Source organism: Ambystoma mexicanum, chromosome 2q, assembly GCF_040938575.1.
Source record: "Ambystoma mexicanum isolate Mex_15411 chromosome 2q, UKY_AmexF1_1, whole genome shotgun sequence".
Lineage (NCBI taxonomy): Eukaryota > Metazoa > Chordata > Amphibia > Caudata > Ambystomatidae > Ambystoma > Ambystoma mexicanum.
This window is the reverse complement of record NC_090924.1, coordinates 152,476,094-152,499,394: the sequence shown is the minus strand read 5'-3', so window position 1 is coordinate 152,499,394 and position 23,301 is coordinate 152,476,094. Positions and strand designations below refer to the sequence as shown.

Sequence of the window (23,301 nt, the reverse complement as noted above, 5' to 3'; positions counted from 1 at the left end):
GCTGGCCACCACCCATGAGTCTGTTTTTAAAAAAAATAATCATTCAAAAAAACTTTTTTCGATTTTTATTTTTTAGGGGTAGCAAGAGAGACCTCATGGGTCGCAGTTGCGACCCCTAAATGACGTCCATGCATGCAGCTAGTTAATAAAGAGAATTTCATTTAACTGCTGCTTATAACAAAGGGTGTTTCTTTGGAGAGTGGGGTTATATATGCTGGGTGAGCAGCAGATTATAGTAAAATATTTTTATTTTAAAACACTGTTCTATGTAAAGTTATGCTATTCTGTTAAATGTGTTACTTTTGAGACCTAACCACGGCATTTTAAGTGTGTGCTCTGTCAGGCTGGTTATTTTGTTGGGAGTGGCGTGTTTTGGGCTTGTCTTGGAGTGGCGTGCAGCTTTTTTTATTTTCTCGGACCTGGCACAGTGTTATGATGTAGTACTGTCTCTACTCCAGCAGAGTAGAGAATGTCCCCCCCCCCCCGCGTTCCAACCCGGAACGTGGTGAAGCATTCCCGATCATTCCCCACTGACAGCCCTCGCCTCCGGGGGCCGTAAATAAAGGCTCAGTTAATTACCCACATCAGCCTCTTAATTTATTACATTGGCGACAAGGCTTCCCACTGTGAGCATCACCCGGCCCCCGGAGCTCCCCTGTCCGGTTCCTGCCACCCCCGGCGGCGGCCCCGGCGGCCCCCGGCGACTCTTCCCCGCCGCTGCCCCCGCCTGCCTCCCCAGCTTCGCTGCCCTGCGGGAGAAGGGACCGCCCGGCGGTCACAGCAACGGTGACAAGAGGTACCGATTCATTTTTTTTTTCAATTTGGGCCATTAATCCCCTTTGGCCGCCGCAGGCGCAGTGTGCGCGCGCGCATCATATGAATCAACACCAACGGCCGTCAGAGGAAAGGACCTCACTACGTACCCCACGTGCGGCCATTTTGCCTGGGCCTGCTTTTGTTTCCACGGCAACGGCGCTGCTGTTTCCCGTCAGCTGTGCTCGGCGGCCTCGGAAGCGGTTTAAAAAAAAAAATACATCATAACGCCGCACTGTAGCCAGCTCCACAGCCAGTTTCATTGGAGAGTCCAGCCATAAGACACATTATGCAATCCAAGATACAAAAGCATGACGCACCGAGCAACAAATTGATACCGAATAACAGTGCACAGGCTTTCTAATACACTGAACAGAGGGTGCACTAGACAATTGCACTCAAGCACACTACTGAGGGTGCACTGGAAAAACACACACAAGCCAAGTCGTCCACAGTACCAAGGCACACCGTGGCTGTGAACGCTGGGTGGAGAAAGTGACCAGCCCTTAAGTGGCACTGTAACACTAATCACATCGCTGTCCCAACAACTTACTTTCCTCTGGCAGCGCAACTTTACCACACCCATCTATCCACACTGCTCACGCATACAGGCCAGCCATGCAGAACATGCCGTACCTCACCAAGTTTCTTCCCTGTCCTGGAGCCCCAACCTGCCCTTGGGAGCAGTGGCTAGACAGCTTCCAGATATATCTCAGGGCGATTGGCGGGAGCAAATTCAACGATGACCTCAAGGAGGCGACCCTCCTGAACTGCATAGGGACCGAGGGCCTGAGGCTATTCAGGGCGCTTCCGGAGCCAGATGGTGCAGGGGGTGACGGCAATCGAAAGTTTGACACTGCCTTGGCCAAGCTCACCAAGCATTTCGCCAGCAAGACAAACGTGGTGCTGGAAAGATACAAGTTCTTTTCACGGAAACAAGCCAAGGGCGAGTCAGTTGATGCATACCTAGCTTCCCTCAGAGTGCTTATGTCTACGTGTGATTTCACAGGTGTTGGTGATGAATACTTGAGAGACCAGCTTGTGCTCAATGTAGCTGATCCCCGCATACAACAAAAACTATGGCAGACAAGGAACCCCTCGCTAGACCAAGCTACTGAAATAGTGAGGAGTATGGAATTTGGGGACCGTTGCATGAAGGAGAGACTGGTCCTAAATGAGGGCGTTGAGGTGAAGTCCATGGAAGGCAGTTCTGAGCCTGACCTTGATGGAACCTTGGTGGCAGCTGTGAGGAATGCACCTCAAAACACAAGAGGAAACTCCAGAAGAGGGAGAGTCCCAGCGTATGACAACCAGAACCCCACACGCTGTCAGAAGTGCGGGTGGTATAAACGCCACGACGCTGGGAAGATGTGCCCGGCTACTAATGTTGAGTGCTACAAATGTGGCCAGTTGGGTCATTTCGCCAAAGTCTGCCGAAACACCCGAGGGAGACCAGGAAGATCTGGAAACACCAACAGACGACCCTTCAATAGATATGGATCTGTGAACACTGTGGACTATGACCAGATGTCAGACAGCATGTTGTCCGTCAATCAAACATGCCCACAAGTGCAAATCCTCACTGTCACCTCTTTGCAAGAATCCAGCGGCCCATGGGTCAACATGTAAGTCAACGACATACCCTTGAAGGTGATGGTGGACACAGGGTCCCCTTATACCATGGTGGAGCTTGAAAAATTTGTAAAGGTGCTTTCTGGTAAAGTCCACATTCTACAGAGCTCCCTGGTGAAAGCCACTGGATATGGGAAGACTCCTATTGATATCATTGGCTACACGTGGATCAAACTCAGGTTTCATGACAGACAAACATACTGCAAGTTGTTTGTAGCTACGAATGGATCCTCGGTGGTAGGTTGGGAGGAACAAGCAGGCCTCCGGGTGAGAATCCACCCCGGGAGGATATCCCTTTGCTGAGTGTGTTCAAAAGCAATACCGACATCAAATCTAATTTGCCTGAGCAATTCCCCAAAGTGTTCTGCAACAAAGTCGGACTACTCAAGGGCTTCCAGCATAAGATCATACTAAAAAGAGGAGCTGTTCCCGTGGTCCATCGAGTGCGTGGAGTCCCCTTTGGGACCAAAGCAGCACTAAAAGACGAACTCACACGTCTATGCAATGAAAACATCATACAGGCCATAGAGAGTTCTGAATGGCTCGCCCCCATCGTTCTAGTAAAGAAACCCGACAATTCCATACGGATGGGTGTTGATCTAAGGGACCTGAACAAAAACATAGGGGTCGACAGACACCCACTTCCCAACATATCCGAACTTCTCTCGACCATGGAACCGGCAAGTTTCTTCAGCACCTTGGACCTCTCCTCGGCATACCACCAGATTGCTTTGAACGACAGCTCAAAAGCCCTCACTTCCTTCGTCACACCTTTGGGAGCATACATGTTCAACAGAATGCCCTTCGGGCTCGCATCAGCGGCGGCTGTGTTCCAGAGACTCATGTCACATCTTTTTGGAGGCCTCAATGGAGTACAGGGCTTCCAGGACGATATATTCTCATATCAGCCAAAAGTGAGGAGGAACACGATGCCAAACTCATGGGCGTCTTGCGGATAATCCAAAAAAGTGGACTCACCCTTAAGTTGGAGAAATGCAACATAAAGTGCAGCCAAGTTTCTTACCTCGGCCATTCCATTGACGCTAGGGGCATCCGTCCCAAGAAAAAACTCCTGGACACCATATTGAGCTTGGCTGAACCTACCAACAAAGACCAGCTGAGAAGTTTTTTAGGAATGACGGAGTACTACTCCAAATTCGTGAGTAACTATGCCAACAAGACGAAAGATATGAGGAACCTCATGAAAAAATCAAACAGATTTGAGTGGTCCATAGGATGTAAAAACGAATTTGAGACCCTCAAGTCCGACATCAACCGAGCTCCAGCTTTAAGCATGTTTGACTATCAAGCCAAGATGATGGTGTCACTGGATGCCAGCAAGATCGGCCTTGGTGGAGTACTAGAGCAACAACAGGACGGTAACACCGTGACCATAGCGTTCGCATCCAGAGTGCTAAGAGGTGCTGAGCTGAATTATTCCACCATCAAGAGAGAGGCCTTGGCTGTCAAATGGGTCCTACAACATTTCAGGAACCTGATTTGGGGCCTGCCTATCCTCCTCAAGACCGATCACAAACCTTTAGTGAACATCCTACAATCAATAATGCCACACCTTATATCACCGAGGATAAGGCGTTGGTTTCTAGACATCATGCAATACAACCTTCAGGTTTGCTACACTCCTGGTCCTCAAAATCAAGTAGCCGATTGCCTTTCCAGACTACCCACCATTCAAGAGAGACAAGATGTCGAGACCGAAGACCCAGATGAAGACATCATAGCCACCATAAATCCCGCTATCCCCGCCGATGAATGGACACGCACCACTAAAGCCGACACAGAACAACAGGAAATCAGAAGAGCCGTGATGAACGACTGGGTAGGTGTTGGACAAGAGTTAGCAAACTTCGCACCTTTTAAAGACGAGATATCCATGGATGAAAATCACATCTACAGAGGAAATAGAGTAATTCCAGCCGTGGCACTCAGAAGGAAACTACTCGACCTGGCCCACGAAGGACATCTGGGAAGGAGTTTGACAAAGAACAGGATGAGGAACAACTACCGGTGGCCCAACATGTGGAAGGAAGCGGAAGAAGTAGTCAAGAACTGCTGTGCCTGCGCCTCCAGTGACAAATCGAAAACCCTAAGAAAGACCCCTCTCCAGCCTGTGGAACCTCCCAAACAAGTATGGTCGAAGCTGGCGATAGATATCATGGGCCCCTTTGAAAATCTAGAGGCAGTGAAAATATTCATCATTGTGATCGTAGACCATACCTCCAAATGGACTGAATGGGGTGTGGTAGAAACCAGCGCAACCACAAAGAAGGTCACGGACTTCTTAACCGAAATATTTAACAGGGAAGGTGACCCCAAGGACATAGTCTCTGACAACGGGTCTCAGTTCACATCAGCGGAATTCCAAGAGTTCCTCAGAAGCAGATCCATCAACCACATCACCACGTCACTTTACCATCCGATGCCCAACGGATTAGTAGAAAGAATGAATAGACTGGTAAAAAGCGTGATCCAGCTAGCCACAGCCAACGCTCTACCATGGAGAGAAACCCTCAAGGGGGCTTTATACGCATACAGAACAACGCCACACTCCACCACCAACGCAGAGCCGTTCACCTTGATGCGGGGCAGAACCGCAACTAACCAACTGAGACCAGCGTGGATCTTCATGGACACTGGTGAGGCTAGAATGAACATGGGAATGGAAATAGATAGGGAACAAATCCAAGAAACCATAAGGGAGAAGCAAAAGAAGTACAAGACATATTACGATTCAAGGAATGGAGCCAAACAGATGTTCCTTCAGGAAGGAGACTGGGTCTGCATCAGAGAACCGAAGAAAACACTCAAGGGCGAATCCAAATTCAGGTCCCCGCAAAGAGTCGCACATTGCCATGGAAAATTTGTCACTTTGGACGATGGAAAGAGATGGTCCCATGATGATCTTGTGAAAATAACCAATGACACCTGCAGACCGAGCACTTCCAAAAACAATCACAATGACACTTGGTCAAGAAAAGATGTGAGGGGAACAACCAACAACACAGGCAGACCCAGCACATCTACAGACTTAGATGATGGTGCTTGGTCAAGAGATGAACACTATCCTCAGGAGACGTTTCACCGCAAGCACATAAGAGACAATGAATTCCGTTCCGACGACGATGACGCATCCGCCAGGAGATTGTCGAAAAGAAATCGTAGGATCATCCGAAACTTCAGCAGTGACTACGTCTACTATTAACCAGTAGCTGCCAATTCCTGCTACATACCTTTAGCCAATTATCCCACCCCATCTTTCCTTGTTCCCCCCCCCTCTTTCCACCTTCGCTTTCCTTAGATAAGGAGATGTTATGATGTAGTACTGTCTCTAATCCGGCAGAGTAGAGAATGTCCCCCCCTCCCCCCGCGTTCCAACCTGGAACGTGGTGAAGCATTCCCGATCATTCCCCACTGACAGCCCTCGCCTCCGGGGGGGGGGGGGGGGCAATAAATAAAGGCTCAGTTACTTACCCACATCAGCCTCTTAATTTATTACACACAGCTGCTGTAAGCAGCAATGGCGGCGGAAACACATATGGCGGTCGTGCTCTTGCTGGGAACAAAAAAAAAGGCGGATAAATAACACAAAAGGTAGGTGGGAGTGCACACGTTTTAGGGCACCCTTGTTTATGTCAGCGTGAGGGTTTTGCGACCTACGCTGGGGACTGGGTCGGATCTCGTGGTCTCTCGATCTAGACGAAATGGCGGATCACGCCACAAACATGGAGGGGAGACGCAGGAAAAGTCATCCAAGCCAGCTGAGTAGCTCAGGCAGGCAGGCAGAGAAGGAAGGGGGCTCTCACGGGCCTGTTCTGAGGCCTGGCGAACTGACTATAGCCAAGGAACGGACTGTGAAGGAGGATTGAAATACCCGGCCTTCCAAGAATGTTGATTTATGAGGCAGGTCGAGCTGCCTTTGTTGTTGGAAGTGTCCTCGCGGCAGAAATGGAGCAGTCTGCAGGCGTGTATGTGAAACATGAAAGCCTGCCTGTTTTAGTGAGCAATTCTTATTTCTGCCTAGTCCATTTCTCGTTTCCATTCTATGTTACACTATCTGTGATCGCCTCAGCGAGCCACTTACTTTGACCACTGTAAGCCACCTTTGCGGCTAGGACGGTGTACGTGGCCGTGTTTCGAAGTCCTGTTGCTGTGTGCATCTGGTATATCTTCCACTCGGCTTCCACTATTGTTTCTGGACAATATTCATTTTAAACGGCCGCATATTTTTACAAAATGTTCCATCCCAGTCCCTTCTCGTGCTATTTTCACAGTTCTCAGTGTGCAGCACTTTTTTGTACACAGTGCTTTTTTATTTTTGCTAAACGGAAGTTATTGCAGTGGAGTACATAGTAAGTAGGACACGTGTGGAGGGACCCACAGCATGTGAGTGTTTTTATTTCTTTATACTGGTTGACCTGCCACTGTAAATGAGCTCATAAAGTAATAAAAATGCCTTAACTAAGTGTACCTTCACCCATTCGATTTATAAACTGTGCGTGTGTTTGCTGGCGTCTGTTCTTTTAGCTAAAGTCCTGTTAAAAGCATTGACAAAGCCAAATGTTTTGGCTCATGCATGTGCATTAGAGATTTGCCAGCAACTGCAATCGTGTACATGCTCAAGTACTCACATTATTTTCCATCTGTTGCTGTTTTACCGCTGGGTGGTACCATTATGGCAGACCCTGGAGCAATGCTATTCACATGCCAATAGAGAAGCCCAAACTAATAACTTGGTATTCTCACTCTTATCACTCTTACCAGCCAAGCAAATGGACTAATGCTGAACTGCGCCTATCTGGCTATTAACATTTTAACACAAAAGAGAATGGAATTACATCTGAAAGGGTCACAGTTGTAACTCACTGTTGCAATAGCAGGCCATTTAAAGAAAACTTATAAAACAGGTATCAATACGCAACTGGAGTGCTGGGTTGTATACATGACTGAGCCAAATATCCATTTCCCTTTAGTGGTAAGTGGCTTTTTGTGCAAAGGCTGATAAGGCATTCAATGTACACCCATTAATGTTTGTTTTGAACAGCACAAGTAGTTATAAAGCAACATTTGCCTCTTGATGCGCCTCTCTTCACCCCACAGGTGGCTATGCCGTCTCTCAAACCCTTTTTACTCTTATCCTATGTACCGCAGTGCACACTCATTTTCAAGCTCCCTTCGGCCACCTCTTCTCCTTCCCTCATCTCTGCCTGTCTCTCTGCCATCCAGGAGTGGTGCACCGCCAATGATCTCTGCCATAAGGCCAGCAAAAGCCAGATTCTCCTCATCAGCACGGTTCATAGTGATAATACCGAATCAAAAAATCTCGAAAACAAAAATCTCGAATACAAAAGGCCGAAAAAAAAAATATCGAATTTTTTTTTCAATGTGTTTTTTTCCAAAATGGGGGGTTCCCCCCCAACCCCCCTTTTTTCATTTTTTTTTATTTTACCCCTTTTTTTTACTTACCTGACCCCAAAAACATATATAAATAAATAAATAAAAAATTCGATATTTTTTTTTCGAGATTTTTGTTTCGGGCTTTTTGTCATTCGAGATTTTGTTTTCGAGATTTTGACTGACCACCCATCAGCACACCTGCTCCCTCCTGTCCTGCCACTCTCTGGCCGGCCTCTCTTGGCCCTCTCCCTGCTCCCACCTGTGAGGCTAAAAACCTCAGGGTCATCTTCGACTCCAGACTTTCCTTCTCTCCTCACATTTCTGACGTCTCTAAAAGTCACAATACCAGCTGCACCTCCTCAGAGGCATTCTTCCTTTCCTCACCTTCCCCCAGAAGCTCACTGTCTCCAGAGCTCTGGTTCTCTCCAGGCTGGACTACTGCGACAGCCTCTTTTCTAAATCTGCCTGCCTCTACTCTCTGCCCTCTGCAACTCATCCAAAACAGGACTGAGAGACTTGTCCTTGGCCTCAAGCCCAGGGATCATATCTCTCCAGGACTGAAATCTCTGCACTGGCGGCGAGGATTAAGTTCAAAACCCTCTGCATTGTCCACAAGGCCACCTGGGGCCTCAATATCTTCAACTCTCTCTTCCTAAATATTCCCTCTCGAGCTCTTCACTCATCCGCCCCCAACTCCCTCATTGTCAGTCACTGCTCCAAGCAGCGAGTTCTGCTGGGGCCTCCCACTGAACAGCCTCCCTGCCTCTCTGAAACTTGAGGAGAAGCATCTCTGGTTCCGGAAGCACCTTTCTCTCCTCCTCTCCCCTGCTGATGTCCTGGCTGAATCAGAAACTACACTGGTTACCTGCCTACCCTCTGATCTCGGTTCCGGGTTTGATCCCCGCCAGTTGCACATCTGCACTGCCCCCCTGGCAATCCTTGCATTTGAGGTCTGTTTCTCTATTCCTACAGTTCCTACTAGCACTTGCACTTGCCACCAGCTGGCCGCACTTTTATTTACTATCTTTATTCATTTTACTGTTATCCTATGTACCGCGCTACCCCCTCTCCTCCACCCCGCACTTTTCCCCCTTTGCCCTCCTTCCCCTGCACTTGGGCTATCTTAATGTCACCTGGCCTAGTAGGATCGTTGTCTGTCTTCCCCCTGTACCCCTCCCTTGCCTCGTCGCGCCTTGAAACACTTGTGTATGAGCGTGATATAAATGCCATATCATAACATACATTTGAGTAAAATAGTTATACTTGGGGGATATTCTACTTTTTTCATCTATCACTTTCAGACTTCTTTGCACTGCTGCAGGAATCGGAATACTTATTTTGCAAGCCGGGTTGAGTTGTTTGTGGACCTACAGGATAGCTTTTATGTAGGGGGCGCCTCTTTTTCCACAATCTTTAAGACAAACCCCAACCTCATCTTCCAGTGTTCTTATTTTTCAATTTGAACTTCCATCTCTGGTCAACTAATGTGGAGTAAAACATCTCAAACAATCAAGCCAATATGTAGCACACTCACAGGCTTGAATGCTTTTAGTGTTGCTGGGAATGGGTGCAGCATGTAATTATTTTATTATATCGTGAGTTGGGTCTGTTGGGATTAGAGAACTGTGAGTGTAATTGCAGGGATAGGAATGGTGAGAGTGCACTGTCACATGGGGGTTCACTCTTGGCAACTGAGACTAGCAAGATGAAAGTGAAGAGCCCAATGCTGGAACTCTGGCCCGCACTACACTGGTCACAGCACTCACTGTTCACCTCACAACCTGTCTCGTGCATACTAGCTGAAGCAGCAAGGATGCCCACCACTTCTAAATCGAGCGGCTGAAGGCAGACCTGGTTAAGACATTTTTATCACACCAGTAGTGGGTTTATAACACCAATTAAGTAATTAACTCTCAGAAGACTGCTTTTGAAAAAACACTGGCAGGCACTTTGAGTGAAAAGTCTGCTAAGGCTTGATTAAAGCAAGCTCTGAGTTCCCACGAGGAGGTATTTTGCGAGGGGCAGGATCTCGGTGTAAATGACCATAGGGATTAACATGGCCATGGGCAGTCAATATTTGGGCAAATAACAAAACACCTACTTGCTTTGTGTGCCTAGGTGTTCACCATTTCAGAAGTTCAAGTAAGACTGGCACCTGCCTGAGACTCGCCCATGGGTGCACCCCTACAGTCCACCCCCCTGTGTGAGAGCCGATGTGTGTCTGGATGGCTCATTAATGTTTGTGCTACTATTTCAGTGTATTGGGACAGAATGGCTTCGCATCAGAAGGTGGCCTTTGAACATTGCCTGGAACTGGCTCTTCAGTGGAAAAAGAGGGGGACCAGAACCACCAAGTGCTTTAATCTGATCCCAGTCCTAGTCCGGCAACAGCATCAGAGGTAAGCACCCCTTGAGTAAAAAAGAAAGTTGTTCGCCCCTATTAAAATAAATGCTTTATTTTCTCGGTCAATATGAAGTGAAATGTTAGTCTTCCTCCTGCTTCATCTCTCCCCTCTTCCCCGGGCATTCCTGTGAAGACATCTTGTGGTCAATACACTTGTAAAATTTGCAATAGACTACAGGGCTTTAATTGTATGTATTGTGCTTACAAAGCTGTTTCACCAAAGCATGATACAATGTGAATGAATAACCAATTAGGCAGAAAAATAGAAAAGCATTAAGGAAACAAGATAAACAGACCGCCAAAAAGAGAATGTACTTGTGGGTGTGGCTTTATTAAATACAGAAATCTGAACAATTTCCATAACTTGATATCGTTTTTCAGTTTTGAGAAATCTAATACTTTTTCATTTCTTATATGCACAGCGATGTATGGTTTTCAGGCAGAAGGCGTTGGGTCACCCATGTAAGCAGGGTGCGCTTTGGCATCTCTGGGGTCATGTGCTTGCGTACCTTCTGGTTATGTTAATTAGCAAAGGGTTTAAAAGACTATTTCCCCATTTCCACTTATGCCTTCTATTTCTAACTGTGTGAGTATAAATCAATATAGCTACACTAAAGACCATAAAACTTCTGAATGCAGCCACAGAAAACCATGATTCATTTTCAGTTCAAATCTGTTTAATCCTAATGTAGTGACGCATTTATAAGTTGACACTTTAACATTAGTTAATCCGGTATGTATTTAACAATGCCTATTATATTCATATATACTTTCTTTTTTTTGTAGAATTTTTTAGGTCTGTCTGCAAGGCGAACAGTTGGCCTACTGTGGACTGCCGATTGTTAAGAAGGAAGCTTGCCACCAACATTTGCAATGCCAGAAGAGGCCTAAGGAAGACTCTGCCTTTCAAAATACAGGATTGATGATTGTTATTTGTTTGTATTTTTGCAAACGTATTTATTCTTATGTAATACAGATATGTCGTTAAACTGCATTTGTTAAATAAAAAAAAATGTTGAACACTTTCTGAACCTATGTTTGAAGATATCGTACAGCCAGAGCAATACTATATTAAAATATCAACAATTTATAGCTGCTGAATTTTACTATTATAATATGAACTAGGTAATTGTTAGCTGCACTTGGTGATATTGGGTGAAGTGACTGGCGGCAGTCTGTCATGCAGGTAGACCTTTAACAGATTCTGTTTAGGTCGCTGGAAGTGTGTATTGTAGTGCAGTGCTTTGTAATTGTGGGAGTTTGTGTGTGAGGCCATGTTGGCTATAGGTGAGAATTGAAATGAGGGAGTTTACAGGTTGGTTTGTGACATGTGGGGGTGTTTGTAGTTGTGTGCACTAAATCGGCGAATTTAGTTAACGGGTGCTCTAGCAAAGACGGAAAGTGAAAGCTGCAAAATTCCCTAGATTCTTTCCAGTAAACTATCCAGAAGTCTAACTAGAGTCATTGTAAAGTAATCCCACCAATCTTAATCAAAAGGGATACATCCTGGGGTAATTCAACCCCTTTTCCTAAATCTTTTGGAATAATCTTGAAATCATTTAAACTCATCCTGGAGTGGTCTGCAATAACCATTCACAATTCAAAACCCATACTAAAGTTATCATGGAACCATCCTGGAGTAATCCCAACTCATCCTGGAGTTGTCGTGGCGTCATCCTGAAGTTGTCATAGAGTCATCCTAGAATAATCCGAAGTCATCCAGGAGTAATCCCCACTCATCATGAAGTTGTCATGGAGTCATCCTGGAGTAATCCCAAAATCATCACTGGAAGTAATCCAAACTCATCCTGGAGTAGTTTCTGTGATGACTCTAGAGTCATCATCTCAATAAATATTTTGGCCTGTTCGCAGACTTCAGGATGATCTTCCTGAACTATCCATGGATGACTCTAGAATGGAGTCATCGGATGACTCCAGAATGATTCCAGGATGATCTTCCTTTTTGACCAGGGCATGGGCTCTTCCTGCACCATATGCACATCTTGTGAGCACCTCCTTTCTATGAGCCTCTAAAATAGTGGGGACAAACTCCTTCCAGTCTCCATGGCCGCTGCGTGCCCTCATCCTTTATGGCACATGCATCATCTATAGTATCAACATCTCAGAAATCCTCTTCTCTGTGGCCCTCCGTTCCCCATGGGCTCTTTTACACCGTGTCTCCAAACTATGTTGTATTCTTGACCAGTGGAGATGCAGGAGGCAGGCAGGAGTCACTCTAGACACAGGAATATATGTACTTTGTTTCAAGTTGCAGGTTGGGTGGATAGGTAGGCGAGCAGGCTACACACATCCATTCAGTGTTGGCTCCCATCTTTTAGTTCCTAACCGTCACCCCGGGAATCCCAAGCACACCAGACTCAGGGACGTCTTTTCACCAAAATGTCTGGGGTAGAGGAAGTGACATCACACGACTCTTGGTCTCTGGTGACATTGTGATGTCATCTGACCCCACCCGAAGTGACATCACTGGAAGTGATGGAACACAACCTTTTCACCCCTTGACAGAACAGAAAGTGGCATCACATAGCATTGTTTCTAAGTACACTTTAAAGTGATGTACATTGCATACAATAATTGATCACCATGTGTATAATTAATATCAGTGTGTATAGGCCCATATTACCAAATTACTGTGAATGCAACCAGACGTCCAATGCCAAACGATAATGATGTGTTATTATATAGCACTTATGCTTAAGCGCTTCATATAGAACAAATATATATAATATTTACCAACCTGTGTAGGTACTCAGCAGGATGAAAGGCTGAGTGGATCTTGTCAGGAGTCGAACTCTGCAACTGCAGATCACGCACGCATTGCAGCAGCGAGCGTTCTACCCACTGAGGTATCTTACCGCTATAACTACCAGAAAACCTGCCACTCCAGAAACATAGCCACATGCTGCTGTCCACAGCCCAGGAGCCTGAATTAAAAATACAAAAAAATGCTTTTTAAAAAAACATTTTTTAGGGCTAACAAGGGAGACCACAGGGGTCGCAGTTGCGACCCCGAAGTGACGTCCCTGACCAGATTCCACATCCCACATGGCGTTCTATGAACCACTCACCTCATGCGCTCAGCATACACAGCCTAAGTACCTTAATCACAACAGTTACATTCTATATCCTCAAGTGGATGAAGACAGCCATAGGGTCAGTGAGTCATCCGGCGTTCCCAGAGCAGCCTAAGCTCTGTCCAGTCAGGAGTCTTGTAGCTTATTAGGCAATGACGGAACAGCTGAGGCCTCCTGGAGAATTACAGCTCCTTATCGCCTTATGGAAGCCTTCCAAGGCAGCTTCCGCAGCCAGCTTAGCCAGCTGCGTCAGATGCCGTATGCAGGAAGCAGGAATAGATACTAGCACATATGGTGCGTATTCAGTGAGAGGCGCCATGCCCTCCAAAGCTTTCAACTTCAGAGCACTCTGGGAGGACATATTAAAGTCTGCAGACTAGTCTAACACGTCCGTTTTTTAAATGTTTTATTTCAAGACAATAAACCAGGTTTCCTTGTTAGTGGTGTGTAAGCGTAAAACAAGCATAATACACGCCTCTGTTCTTGACATAAATTACAGATTTTCCATACTAACGTTAAGGAAAGCCATGATTCTATTAAAGACACCGAGGCGAAGGATTATCCCACCTGAACAATTGCTGCAGATGAAAGAAGTGAGTGCACAGCAAGGTTATGCAAGTAACAGCAGGACAGCCATGCGAGACAGTGTTAGGATGCGATTGCCCGCTCAGATATGCCATCGGTCTCGGATGGTATATATATCCTCTACAGGCACAGAATCCAAATCGACTGGGTCGTGAAGGGGAGCGTCAAGTGTGAAGACAGAGGTGGGTGTTTACCGGTTGAGACGCAAAGTTTAACATTAACAACAGAGCAATGGAAGAAAGAGGATTAAAGGCGAGCAAGAAAGATTAAGGAGCAGATAAGGGAGGGACTGAGGGAGAGCGGATCACGAGCCAGTTATCGAGAGCATTCACTTTTGAGAAAAAGAATGCCGTTACTTTGAATTTGTATTTTTTTAAATTTTATTTTTGTTCTTCGTTTTTTAGTAGAGATGAGCATAATCTTTCGCCGCGGTGTCTTTAATAGAATGATAACTTTCCCTAACGTTCGCATGGAAAACCTTTTTTTTTTTTTATTATTTCTTTATATTCCGGATATAAATAACACAACACTTAATTGACAGTAAAGAAACAGTAAGGAATATCTATCAACAAAAGTATGGAAAATCTGTATTTTGAAGACCAGAGAAAGAAGAAAGGGTCTTTAAAAAAAACGTTTGGGTCGAGAACAAGCCCGTCGGCGAATGCGTTTAAGATTTGTGGTCCATTTTCGGCTCAAAAGTTGCCTAGTCACCTATAACGGGAATGACCTGCTCGCTGATCATTAGATTATGGTGGTCTGACTGCGCCATACCTTTCAAAGCTCTGCTTGGTTTAACAGAGAAGTGTCCCGCTTCGGGGAACTGGGCATTCTGCCCGGGCATTCTGGCATTTGTAGGCTTTCAGTATTTGGGTGTTTACAGTGGGGGGTGGGAGCAACAGCTTGAGTGCTGTCAGTAAACACTTTCTTTGATGGTTTTGGATTGCAGCCACATTGCTTATTGTGGGAACGGAAGTTTCACATGTTAAAAAATCAGTCATTTCGAAATTTGCCAAGGTGTTTCCAACCAGGGCCTTTATTTGGCAACCCTATGGCAGGTTGCTTGTATTGCCCTGCACCCTTTATTAAATGCTGCGATTTCTCAGCATTTAAGGGCACGAGTGAACCCCAATCGAATGTGTGTTAATAAAACCCACGGCACAATGTAAGCCCCAGACGCAGGGCTGGCCTTGACACGCTTCCGATAAGTACTTCCAGGTGAAATTCACATCAACGTTCTCTTTATATTAAATAAATTGGACAGTTTTTAATAACCCCACCAGAGAAGATCAGCAAGGCGAACGAGGTTTGTGGGATTGGGAGGGGGAGGAGGAGATGGACAAACGGTGATAATTAATAAGAGGCTGGGGCGCGGAAAAAATATAGTATTGGTTTACAAGTCTGTCGGGTGGTCATCATAGGGGTTAGGGGTTTGCTCGACCAGATCCCTTGTTCTCAGAACAAATATGCTGCAAGGGAGTTGGGTGCTTGGGCCTCAGCGCTGGAAGTGGGCGAGCGGAGGAAGAGCGGGAAGCTTATGGGTAGTATAAGCAAAGTATCTGACTGCAAGGAAATACAGGATTGGACAAGATCAATTAGCTACAAGTGCTGTGGGCTTCTATCGATAGAGAGGACGGTAAGGGTAGTTTTGATGCCATTGTTGGTGAATGATGGAGGGTCTGTATGGGGGGTGGTGACTTGGCTCGGGGCAGATGAGGTGGCATGGTGGGGCACTGAGACTATCGGCGGTTACGGGAGGGAAAAGAGTGGTTGCAACTTTGTAGAATGCATTAGAGCCAGTATTCGACGTGATCATAGAATGAAAGTATGCAATATCCACAGGGGAAAAGGTCAAGGAGTGGCAGCTGAGCAGACATGTTGGGCAGGCGGCAAAAGGAGGGAATGAAGGTTCGGGGAAGTAAGCAAGGGAAGGGAAGGTGAAGAAATCCGTAACAGGGGCAATGGTTTGGAAAGTTGATAGGCTAAGAGTTGGAAAAGTATGCGCGTCAGTCGATAAGCGAAGGGTTGGTAGGAAATGAAGAAGGATAAAAGCTTTGGCAAAGATAACTATCAATCACATTTAGCACCTTACAATTATTGATGGGTTCATTGGGTGGGTTTCGCACCTGGGCACGCAACTTTAAATTGGAGGAGAGTCTCCTTGTATTGTTTTACTCTTGAGGTTTTGGGGTGATAAGGATAAGCAAATTAGTGCCAAGCTCAAAAACAGATTTACACGAAAAGGTCATTGCTGTGCGAGGTCATCGCAACTCACGAGGAAGGCATTATAAGAATGAGTAGAAGGAGATCAAACATGGACCAGAAGGAGTTGTGGACAAAGGTGTTACTATGCAAATTAGTTGACAACAGAGGTTGCCCGTTGGCAGTGGCCACAGCGTATCTGGCCTTTGGTTTGTCTGCTCAAGGTCATCCCCTTATCACAAGGATGGTGCCTCAATGATACAGTTCATGATAGTCCTAGAGATGGTGGTAGCCAAAGCTGGAACAGCAAAAGGGAAACACTTGTCTCACTCCATTAAAATAGGTGTCGTGGCATCCGTGCATAGCGAGCCACTGGGCGATGAAGGAATAAAGAGCGTAGGGCGGTGGTAAGAAGACCGATCCAGGCTATACCGTAGATACAGTCATAGTAAGGGGAGAGGCTTAGGCCACTCCAAGAGCCAGGAAGCATTCATATGTTTAGAAGGGGGAGGTGGTAAGTATGCGAAGGAGGGACAGAGGTAAGAGAACGACTCGGGAGGGGGGAATGGAAGAGAGTTAGAAAGAAGGAAAAAGAGGAGAATAAAATAAGCAATAAAGAAGGAAAGAACATGGGAAGGATGATCAGTAAACTGCAAATAATGGATTAAGCACCACCACAGGGTGTGGTAGCATGGGTAAAACATGTAATCTGCATTAATACGGAAGGTTCTGTAAACAGCGATGGACCGGAGGAAACATTTCCACAGGTGGTGGCTGGCATGAATCAAACATGTATTCTGCAAGGGCCTCTAAACAGGAAAAGACTGGAGGGAATGCAACAACTGTGGGGCAGGTGGGGGGGGTCAAACAAGTCATCTGCATTTACATGCTTAATGTTCTCTAAACAGCAAAGGATCAGAGGGAATGCCGCCACGGTGTATGAATGCCTTAGGTCAACCACATAATTTTCACTAAGGGTATGACCTTCTCTAGACAGCAAAGGATTGTAGGGAACACCACCATAGCGGCTGAGTAGCTTGGGTCAAACAGGGCATCAGCATTAAATCCTTAGGGGGAACATCACCACAGGGGCTGGGTAGCTTGGGCCAAACTGGTTAATGATCTGCATTAAATCATTAGGGGGGACATCACCACAGGGGCTGGGTAGCTTGGGTCAAACAGGTAACCTGCATTAAATCCTTAGGGGGAGCATCACCACAGGGGCTGGAAGCTTGGGTCAAAAAGTTCGCCACAGGGGCTGGAAGCTTGGGTCAAACAGGTAATCTGCATTACATCCTTAGGGGGAACATCACCACAGGGGCTGGATATCTTGGGTCAAACAGGTTATCTGCATTACATCCTTAGGGGGAACATCACCACAGGGGCTGGATATCTTGGGTCAAACAGGTTATCTGCATTACATCCTTAGGGGGAACATCACCACAGGGGCTGGATATCTTGGGTCAAACAGGTTATCTGCATTACATCCTTAGGGGGAACAGCACCACAGGGGCTGGATATCTTGGGTCAAACAGGTTATCTGCATTACATCCTTAGGGGGAACAGCACCACAGGGGCTGGGTAGCTTGGGCCAAACTGGTGAATGATCTGCATTAAATCCTTAGGGGGAACATCACCACAAGGGGTGAGTAGCTTGGGTCAAACTGGTGAATGATCTGCATTAAATCCTTAGGGGGAACATCACCACAGGGGCTGAGTAGCTTGGGTCAAACAGGGCATCAGCATTAAATCCTTAGGGGGAACTTCACCACAGGGGCTGGGTAGCTTGGGCCAAACTGGTGAATGATCTGCATTAAATCCTTAGGGGGAACATCACCACAGGGGCTGGGTAGCTTGGGTCAAATAAGTAACCTGCATTAAATCCTTAGGGGGAGCATCACCACAGGGGCTGGAAGCTTGGGTCAAAAAGGTCCCCACAGGGGCTGGAAGCTTGGGTCAAACAGGTTATCTGCATTACATCCTTAGGGGGAACATCACCACGGGGGCTGGGTAGCTTGGGTCAAACAGGTTATCTGCATTACATCCTTATGGGGAACATCACCACGGGGCTGGGTAGCTTGGGTCAAACAGGTTATCTGCATTACATCCTTAGGGTGAACATCACCACAGGGGCTGGATATCTTAGATCAAACAGGTTATCTGCATTACATCCTTAGGGGGAACATCACCATGGGGCTGGGTAGCTTGGGTCAAACAGGTTATCTGCATTACATCCTTAGGGGGAACATCACCACAGGGGCTGGGTAGCTTGGGTCAAACAGGTTATCTGCATTACATCCCTAGGGGGAACATCACCACAGGGGCTGGGTAGCTTGGGTCAAACAGGTTATCTGCATTACATCCTTAAAGGGAACATCACCACAGGGGCTGGATATCTTGGGTGAAACAGGTTATCTGCATTACATCCTTAAGGGGAACATCACCACAGGGGCTGGGTAGCTTGGGCCACACTGGTGATCTGCATTATATCCTTAGGGGGGACATCACCACAGGGGCTGGGTAGCTTGGGTCAAAGAAGTAATCTGCATTAATGGCGTGATGCTCACTAAACTACGGAGGATGGTTGGGGGGCACTTCAAATGGTGGTGGTCTAGGGGAGACTAATCCATTTGCAGTCATTTCTCGAGGTGCAGTTGATATGGGCTTGCCTCTCTGCTTTCCATTTCTCTCCAGAATAGAATGATATGGCCGTCAGAGGGGGGCCGACAGGGCGGCCCTCTTTTATTACAAGATCGACACTCGGAGCAGGAAGAGGAGAATTAAATACATATATGGGTTTAAAGAAGAGAAGATTGTATTGCTGCTAAAGGAGAAATGTGGGGTGGTGGGGGCCTGCTTGTGGAAGGTGATTAAGAAAGTGTGGATATACGGGGCCCCAGACACGCTTGTGATACACTTAAGGGGGAATGATGTAGTGACAGAAAGCTGGAAGCCTGGCTGCTAAGTGCAGGGAACATTGGTTGTAGTAGTGACAGAAGGCAGGGACACTGGGCTGCACCCACAAAAATGCATGTTTGTACAGATGGAAATATATTGGGTATAAAAAAGAATTGTGGTCCGAATCTATTCCAGGCAAAGTTGGAGGGGGTGGGGGTGGGGTGGAGTAGCTTTACAGTAATCGAAGAGCCCAGGAGGTTATTGCAGAATTGGTAATTATGTCTTAAGTGTATGGGGGGCATCAGAAGACACACTTTATTCTCAGGATACCCTGGTATTTTGCATCAGATCGGGTGGATTTGGCAGGGGTGGGCATTGCAATTCCCAGGACGAACAGCAATGATCGTTTTGGAGAAATTGCAAGGCAGATATGAGATTGATGGATCCATCAAGGGGTGGAGGGGAGGGGCAGAGGGGCTGGAAATGGGACATCAAACGTGTGTGGCCGTCAAGGAGCCAGAAGGGACGATTACAGAGGGGGGTTTTGTATGCTGCGGGGTCGGCCGATGGCCGTCACACATTCATGCAGACACACGCACCCATGCATGCCAAGAACACACGCCGGAGATGTGTGATGGCTCCGGTCTCCGGCGCGAACTGCCGGGCACCGCCTTTATTAATCTAACGCGCATGAGTGAGCTCCCTAGAGGCTCGCGCATGCGTACCTCGTGTACGCAGTACACAACATCCCTCCTTTTTCCCGGAAACAAACAATTAACAACTTACTGCAGAAATACAACCTGGTTCATTCTTCGTATATGCACCGACACATCTCCCCGCCTATGGTGCAGGGTCCATAATAAAGTCTCGGAACCTCTGGGGAAGTCGTCGTCCGGCCCTGCTCGGGTATCATGGTGCAGCGTCACCAGGAGCTTCCGAAGTCTCGTGATCTGCCGTTGGGGTAGCGTCCTCCATTCCTGTCTCTGCCCCTTGTTCCGGGACCTCTTCTGCTGTTGTCTCATCTCCAGCGGCCCTGATGCGCTTGAAAAACGACACATTTCTGGTGACCGTTCCTCTGGCATTTGCTGCGGTGACCATAGTACCTTTCACATGTGTTACACCCAGTGGTTGGGTCTCGTAAGTTGTGGACAGCTTTCCCTCTGCTCTTCTGTTCCGCACCAACACGGTATCTCCAACTGCAATCTGTTTTTCCGGCAGTCTTCTCCGCGCTGTTTCATTCTCGTTTCTCCATGACCTTTCTAGTAGTACTTGGTCATTGTCGATCACTCCTGGTTGTCTCCCCTCTGATTCAGGTATGAGTCCTCTTTGGATCCTCTTGAAGAGTGCCTCCGCAGGGGCTATTCCAGTCGATCGATGAGGTGTTGTGCGATACTCCCGGAGGAAGTCGAACAAGTTCCGTCGAAGATCTTCACCTCCATTTTCGGATATGCGAAACACCTTGTTTAGTGTGCGCGTGAATCGCTCTACTTCTCCATTGGCTCTTGGCCATAGTGGGGTGACTTTACGGTGTTTTATCCCTCTCTCTTCGCAGTATCGAGCAAACGATTGTCCTTGAAAGGGTGACCCATTGTCAGAACATAACTCGATGGGGAAACCGTGGGTAGCAAATATCTTGTCCATGGCCAGGGGGGTGTGGTCGGTGGCTTGGGACTCGACCAGCTCCACCTCTGGATATCGGGACCATTGGTCAGTTACCACTAGGAAATGTAGACCTCTTCCGGTAGAGCCATAATCAGCATGTACTGTCCCCCAGGGTAACTCACTCCTTGCCATGGTCTGAATCGGTGGTCCCTTCTCCGCCGGGCTCGTGGCTTGGCACGGGATGCATGCCCTCACAAACTCTTCCACTCTCTTCTCCAATTCGGGGAACCAGACTTTGAGTCTGAGACGTGCCTTCATTCTGGTCATCCCCTGGTGTCTGTTGTGTGCCAGCTGAAGGTCCTTCGGCACAAGTGACCTGGGGATCACAATTCGGTGCCCTCTCAGAAGGAGACCATCGGCAGACACTGACAGTTCATGTCGTGCACCCCAGAGCAATTGCAAGTCTCTTTGCGTTCCTGCATTTCTCCTGGCATTGTTCAGAAGGAGCTCCCGCCATGCTCCCAAAGCTACCGCACCCTTGACTCTCAGAAATGCCTCATCCGAGTTCGATTTGTTGGCAATTTCTTGCCTTGTCAAAGCAATGGGAAGCGCAGACTCGACGACCATGTGAACGATGTCCACACAATTTGCAACCTCCGTAGTGTCTCTGGGTCGTCCAGCACCGGGGTGACGAGACAAATAGTCTGCAGGGTTGTGCGTACCCGGGCGGTATACCAGCTTCACCCCGTACTCCATGAGGGATAACATCCTCCTCTCTATCCGAGGTGGCGGTTTGGAAGATGCGCCTGCCAGAATGGGAATTAGGGGCTTGTGGTCCGTCACCACTACAACAGGCTTCCCTAGGATGTATAGTCTAAAATGTTTGCAGCCCCATAGTATTGCGAGGGCTTCGCGTTCAATTTGAGAATATCTTCTCTCCGTGTCTGTAAGTGCCTTGCTGGCGTATGCAACTGGTCGCATGGATCCCTGTTGATCCTGCACGAGAACCGCCCCGAGTCCCACTGGACTGGCATCCACTATGATTTCAGACTCCCTGGATGGGTTGAAATATGCCGTGGTATCTTGTTCAGACAGAGCATCCTTGATGGCCGTGAATGCTCTCTGTTCCTTTCCAGCCCACTCCGTGCTACCTCATTCCTAGTGAGTGCTCTCAGGGGTTTTGAAAGGGACACCAAATCTCGAATAAACCGTCCACAGTAGTTTACCATCCCTAAAAAACTGCAGACCTCTGCCGGGGACGTGGGAGGGGACACCTCTTGAATGTCTCTCACCTTCTCAGGATCTGGGGATATGCCTCCCGCATGGAAGACAAATCCAAAAAACTCTAGGCTGTCCTTTAAGAATTCGCACTTTTCTTTGTGCAGCGTCAGGCTGAGGCTGTGGAGTCTGTGAAAAGTGTTTTCCAGCCGCTTGATATGTTCTGCTTCGGATTTGGCAAAGACTAAGATATCGTCTGACATGTTTATTACTCCCTTTAGTCCGGACAGAGCCCCCTGATCGCATTTTGGAAGGTTTCTGCCGCCGAGGATATTCCAAAACTGAGTCTTTTATAACGATACAATCCTTCGTGTGTTGTAAAAGTCGTAATATATCTAGACTCCGGGTGTAGCTCCAACTGGTGGTAACCCGCTCTCAGGTCTAGTTTCGAAAAGAATTTCGCACCCTGAAGTTCTCCAACAATGTCGTCCAGAGTGGGAGTGAGATGACGTTCTCTTTTTATGGCCATATTAGGAAGTCTCATGTCTACGCAAATGCGTACAGCCCCAGGCTGTTTGAGCTTTGGGGCCACTACAATTGGGGAGACCCACGGGGTGGGCCCTTCCACCTTTTCAATAATATCTCGTTCCACTAAGTTTTGCAGCTCCTTTTCCACCTGAGCCCTCAGATGAAACGGTATGCGACGATGTTTCAGCGCCGTTGGTCTGACTGACTCATCAATGTGGAGCCTTATTGGCTCAGCCTTCAGTTTCCCTATGCCCGTGAAGAGTCCCTCAAAGCGTGCAAGCAGGCTGTCCAGATCCGTATGATATACAGCAAACGTGAAATGAACCAGGTCTAGTGCTTCAGATGCTGCGCAGCTTAAAAGAGAGTGCGGACTTACACTCGTTACAAAAAAACCTCGCTTTGATGCTGTTCTGGCCATGGGTCACTGGGGCCACGAATACCCCTTGGATGGGTAGGGGAGTGTCCTCACCAAAAGCGTATATCTGAGCCTTGGAGGGCGACAGGGTTGGTGGGCCTGTCACTGCGTTGTAATGTCTGTCCGCCAGTACGCAAACTGAAGCTCCCGTGTCGATGAGGACTGGAGTGGGAATCTCTCCAATGTCTACAGTACATATGGGTCTTCGTCGAGTTCCAGGGCCATTTGCGATGCTGGAAATGAAGAAAATGTCTTCCTCCTCTTCTTCGGCAATGTGTAGGTCATGCACGTCCTGTTCAAGGGACGATATGCCTCTCACTGTGCGAGTGCCGCCTCTACCAGCCCTCTCAGGTCCTCTGCTTGCTGCCACGGGCATGGCGACCCTACACATCCTGGCATAATGCCCAGGTATCCCACACCTGCCGCATGTTCGTGATTTGGCTGAACATTCACCTCTGTGTGGGAGGTCATATCCACAATAGGAGCACGACTGAGGG

General features: G+C 47.5%; 1 long non-coding RNA gene across 1 annotated transcript; it reads left to right on the top strand.

Annotated features, from left to right (window-relative positions):
- The first annotated feature begins 5,957 nt into the window (after positions 1-5,957).
- Positions 5,958-11,289, top strand: LOC138568925 (uncharacterized). Its single transcript, XR_011303003.1, has 3 exons — positions 5,958-6,057; positions 10,118-10,259; positions 11,051-11,289. It is a non-coding gene; the product is annotated as an uncharacterized lncRNA (long non-coding RNA).
- The last annotated feature ends 12,012 nt before the right edge of the window (positions 11,290-23,301 follow it).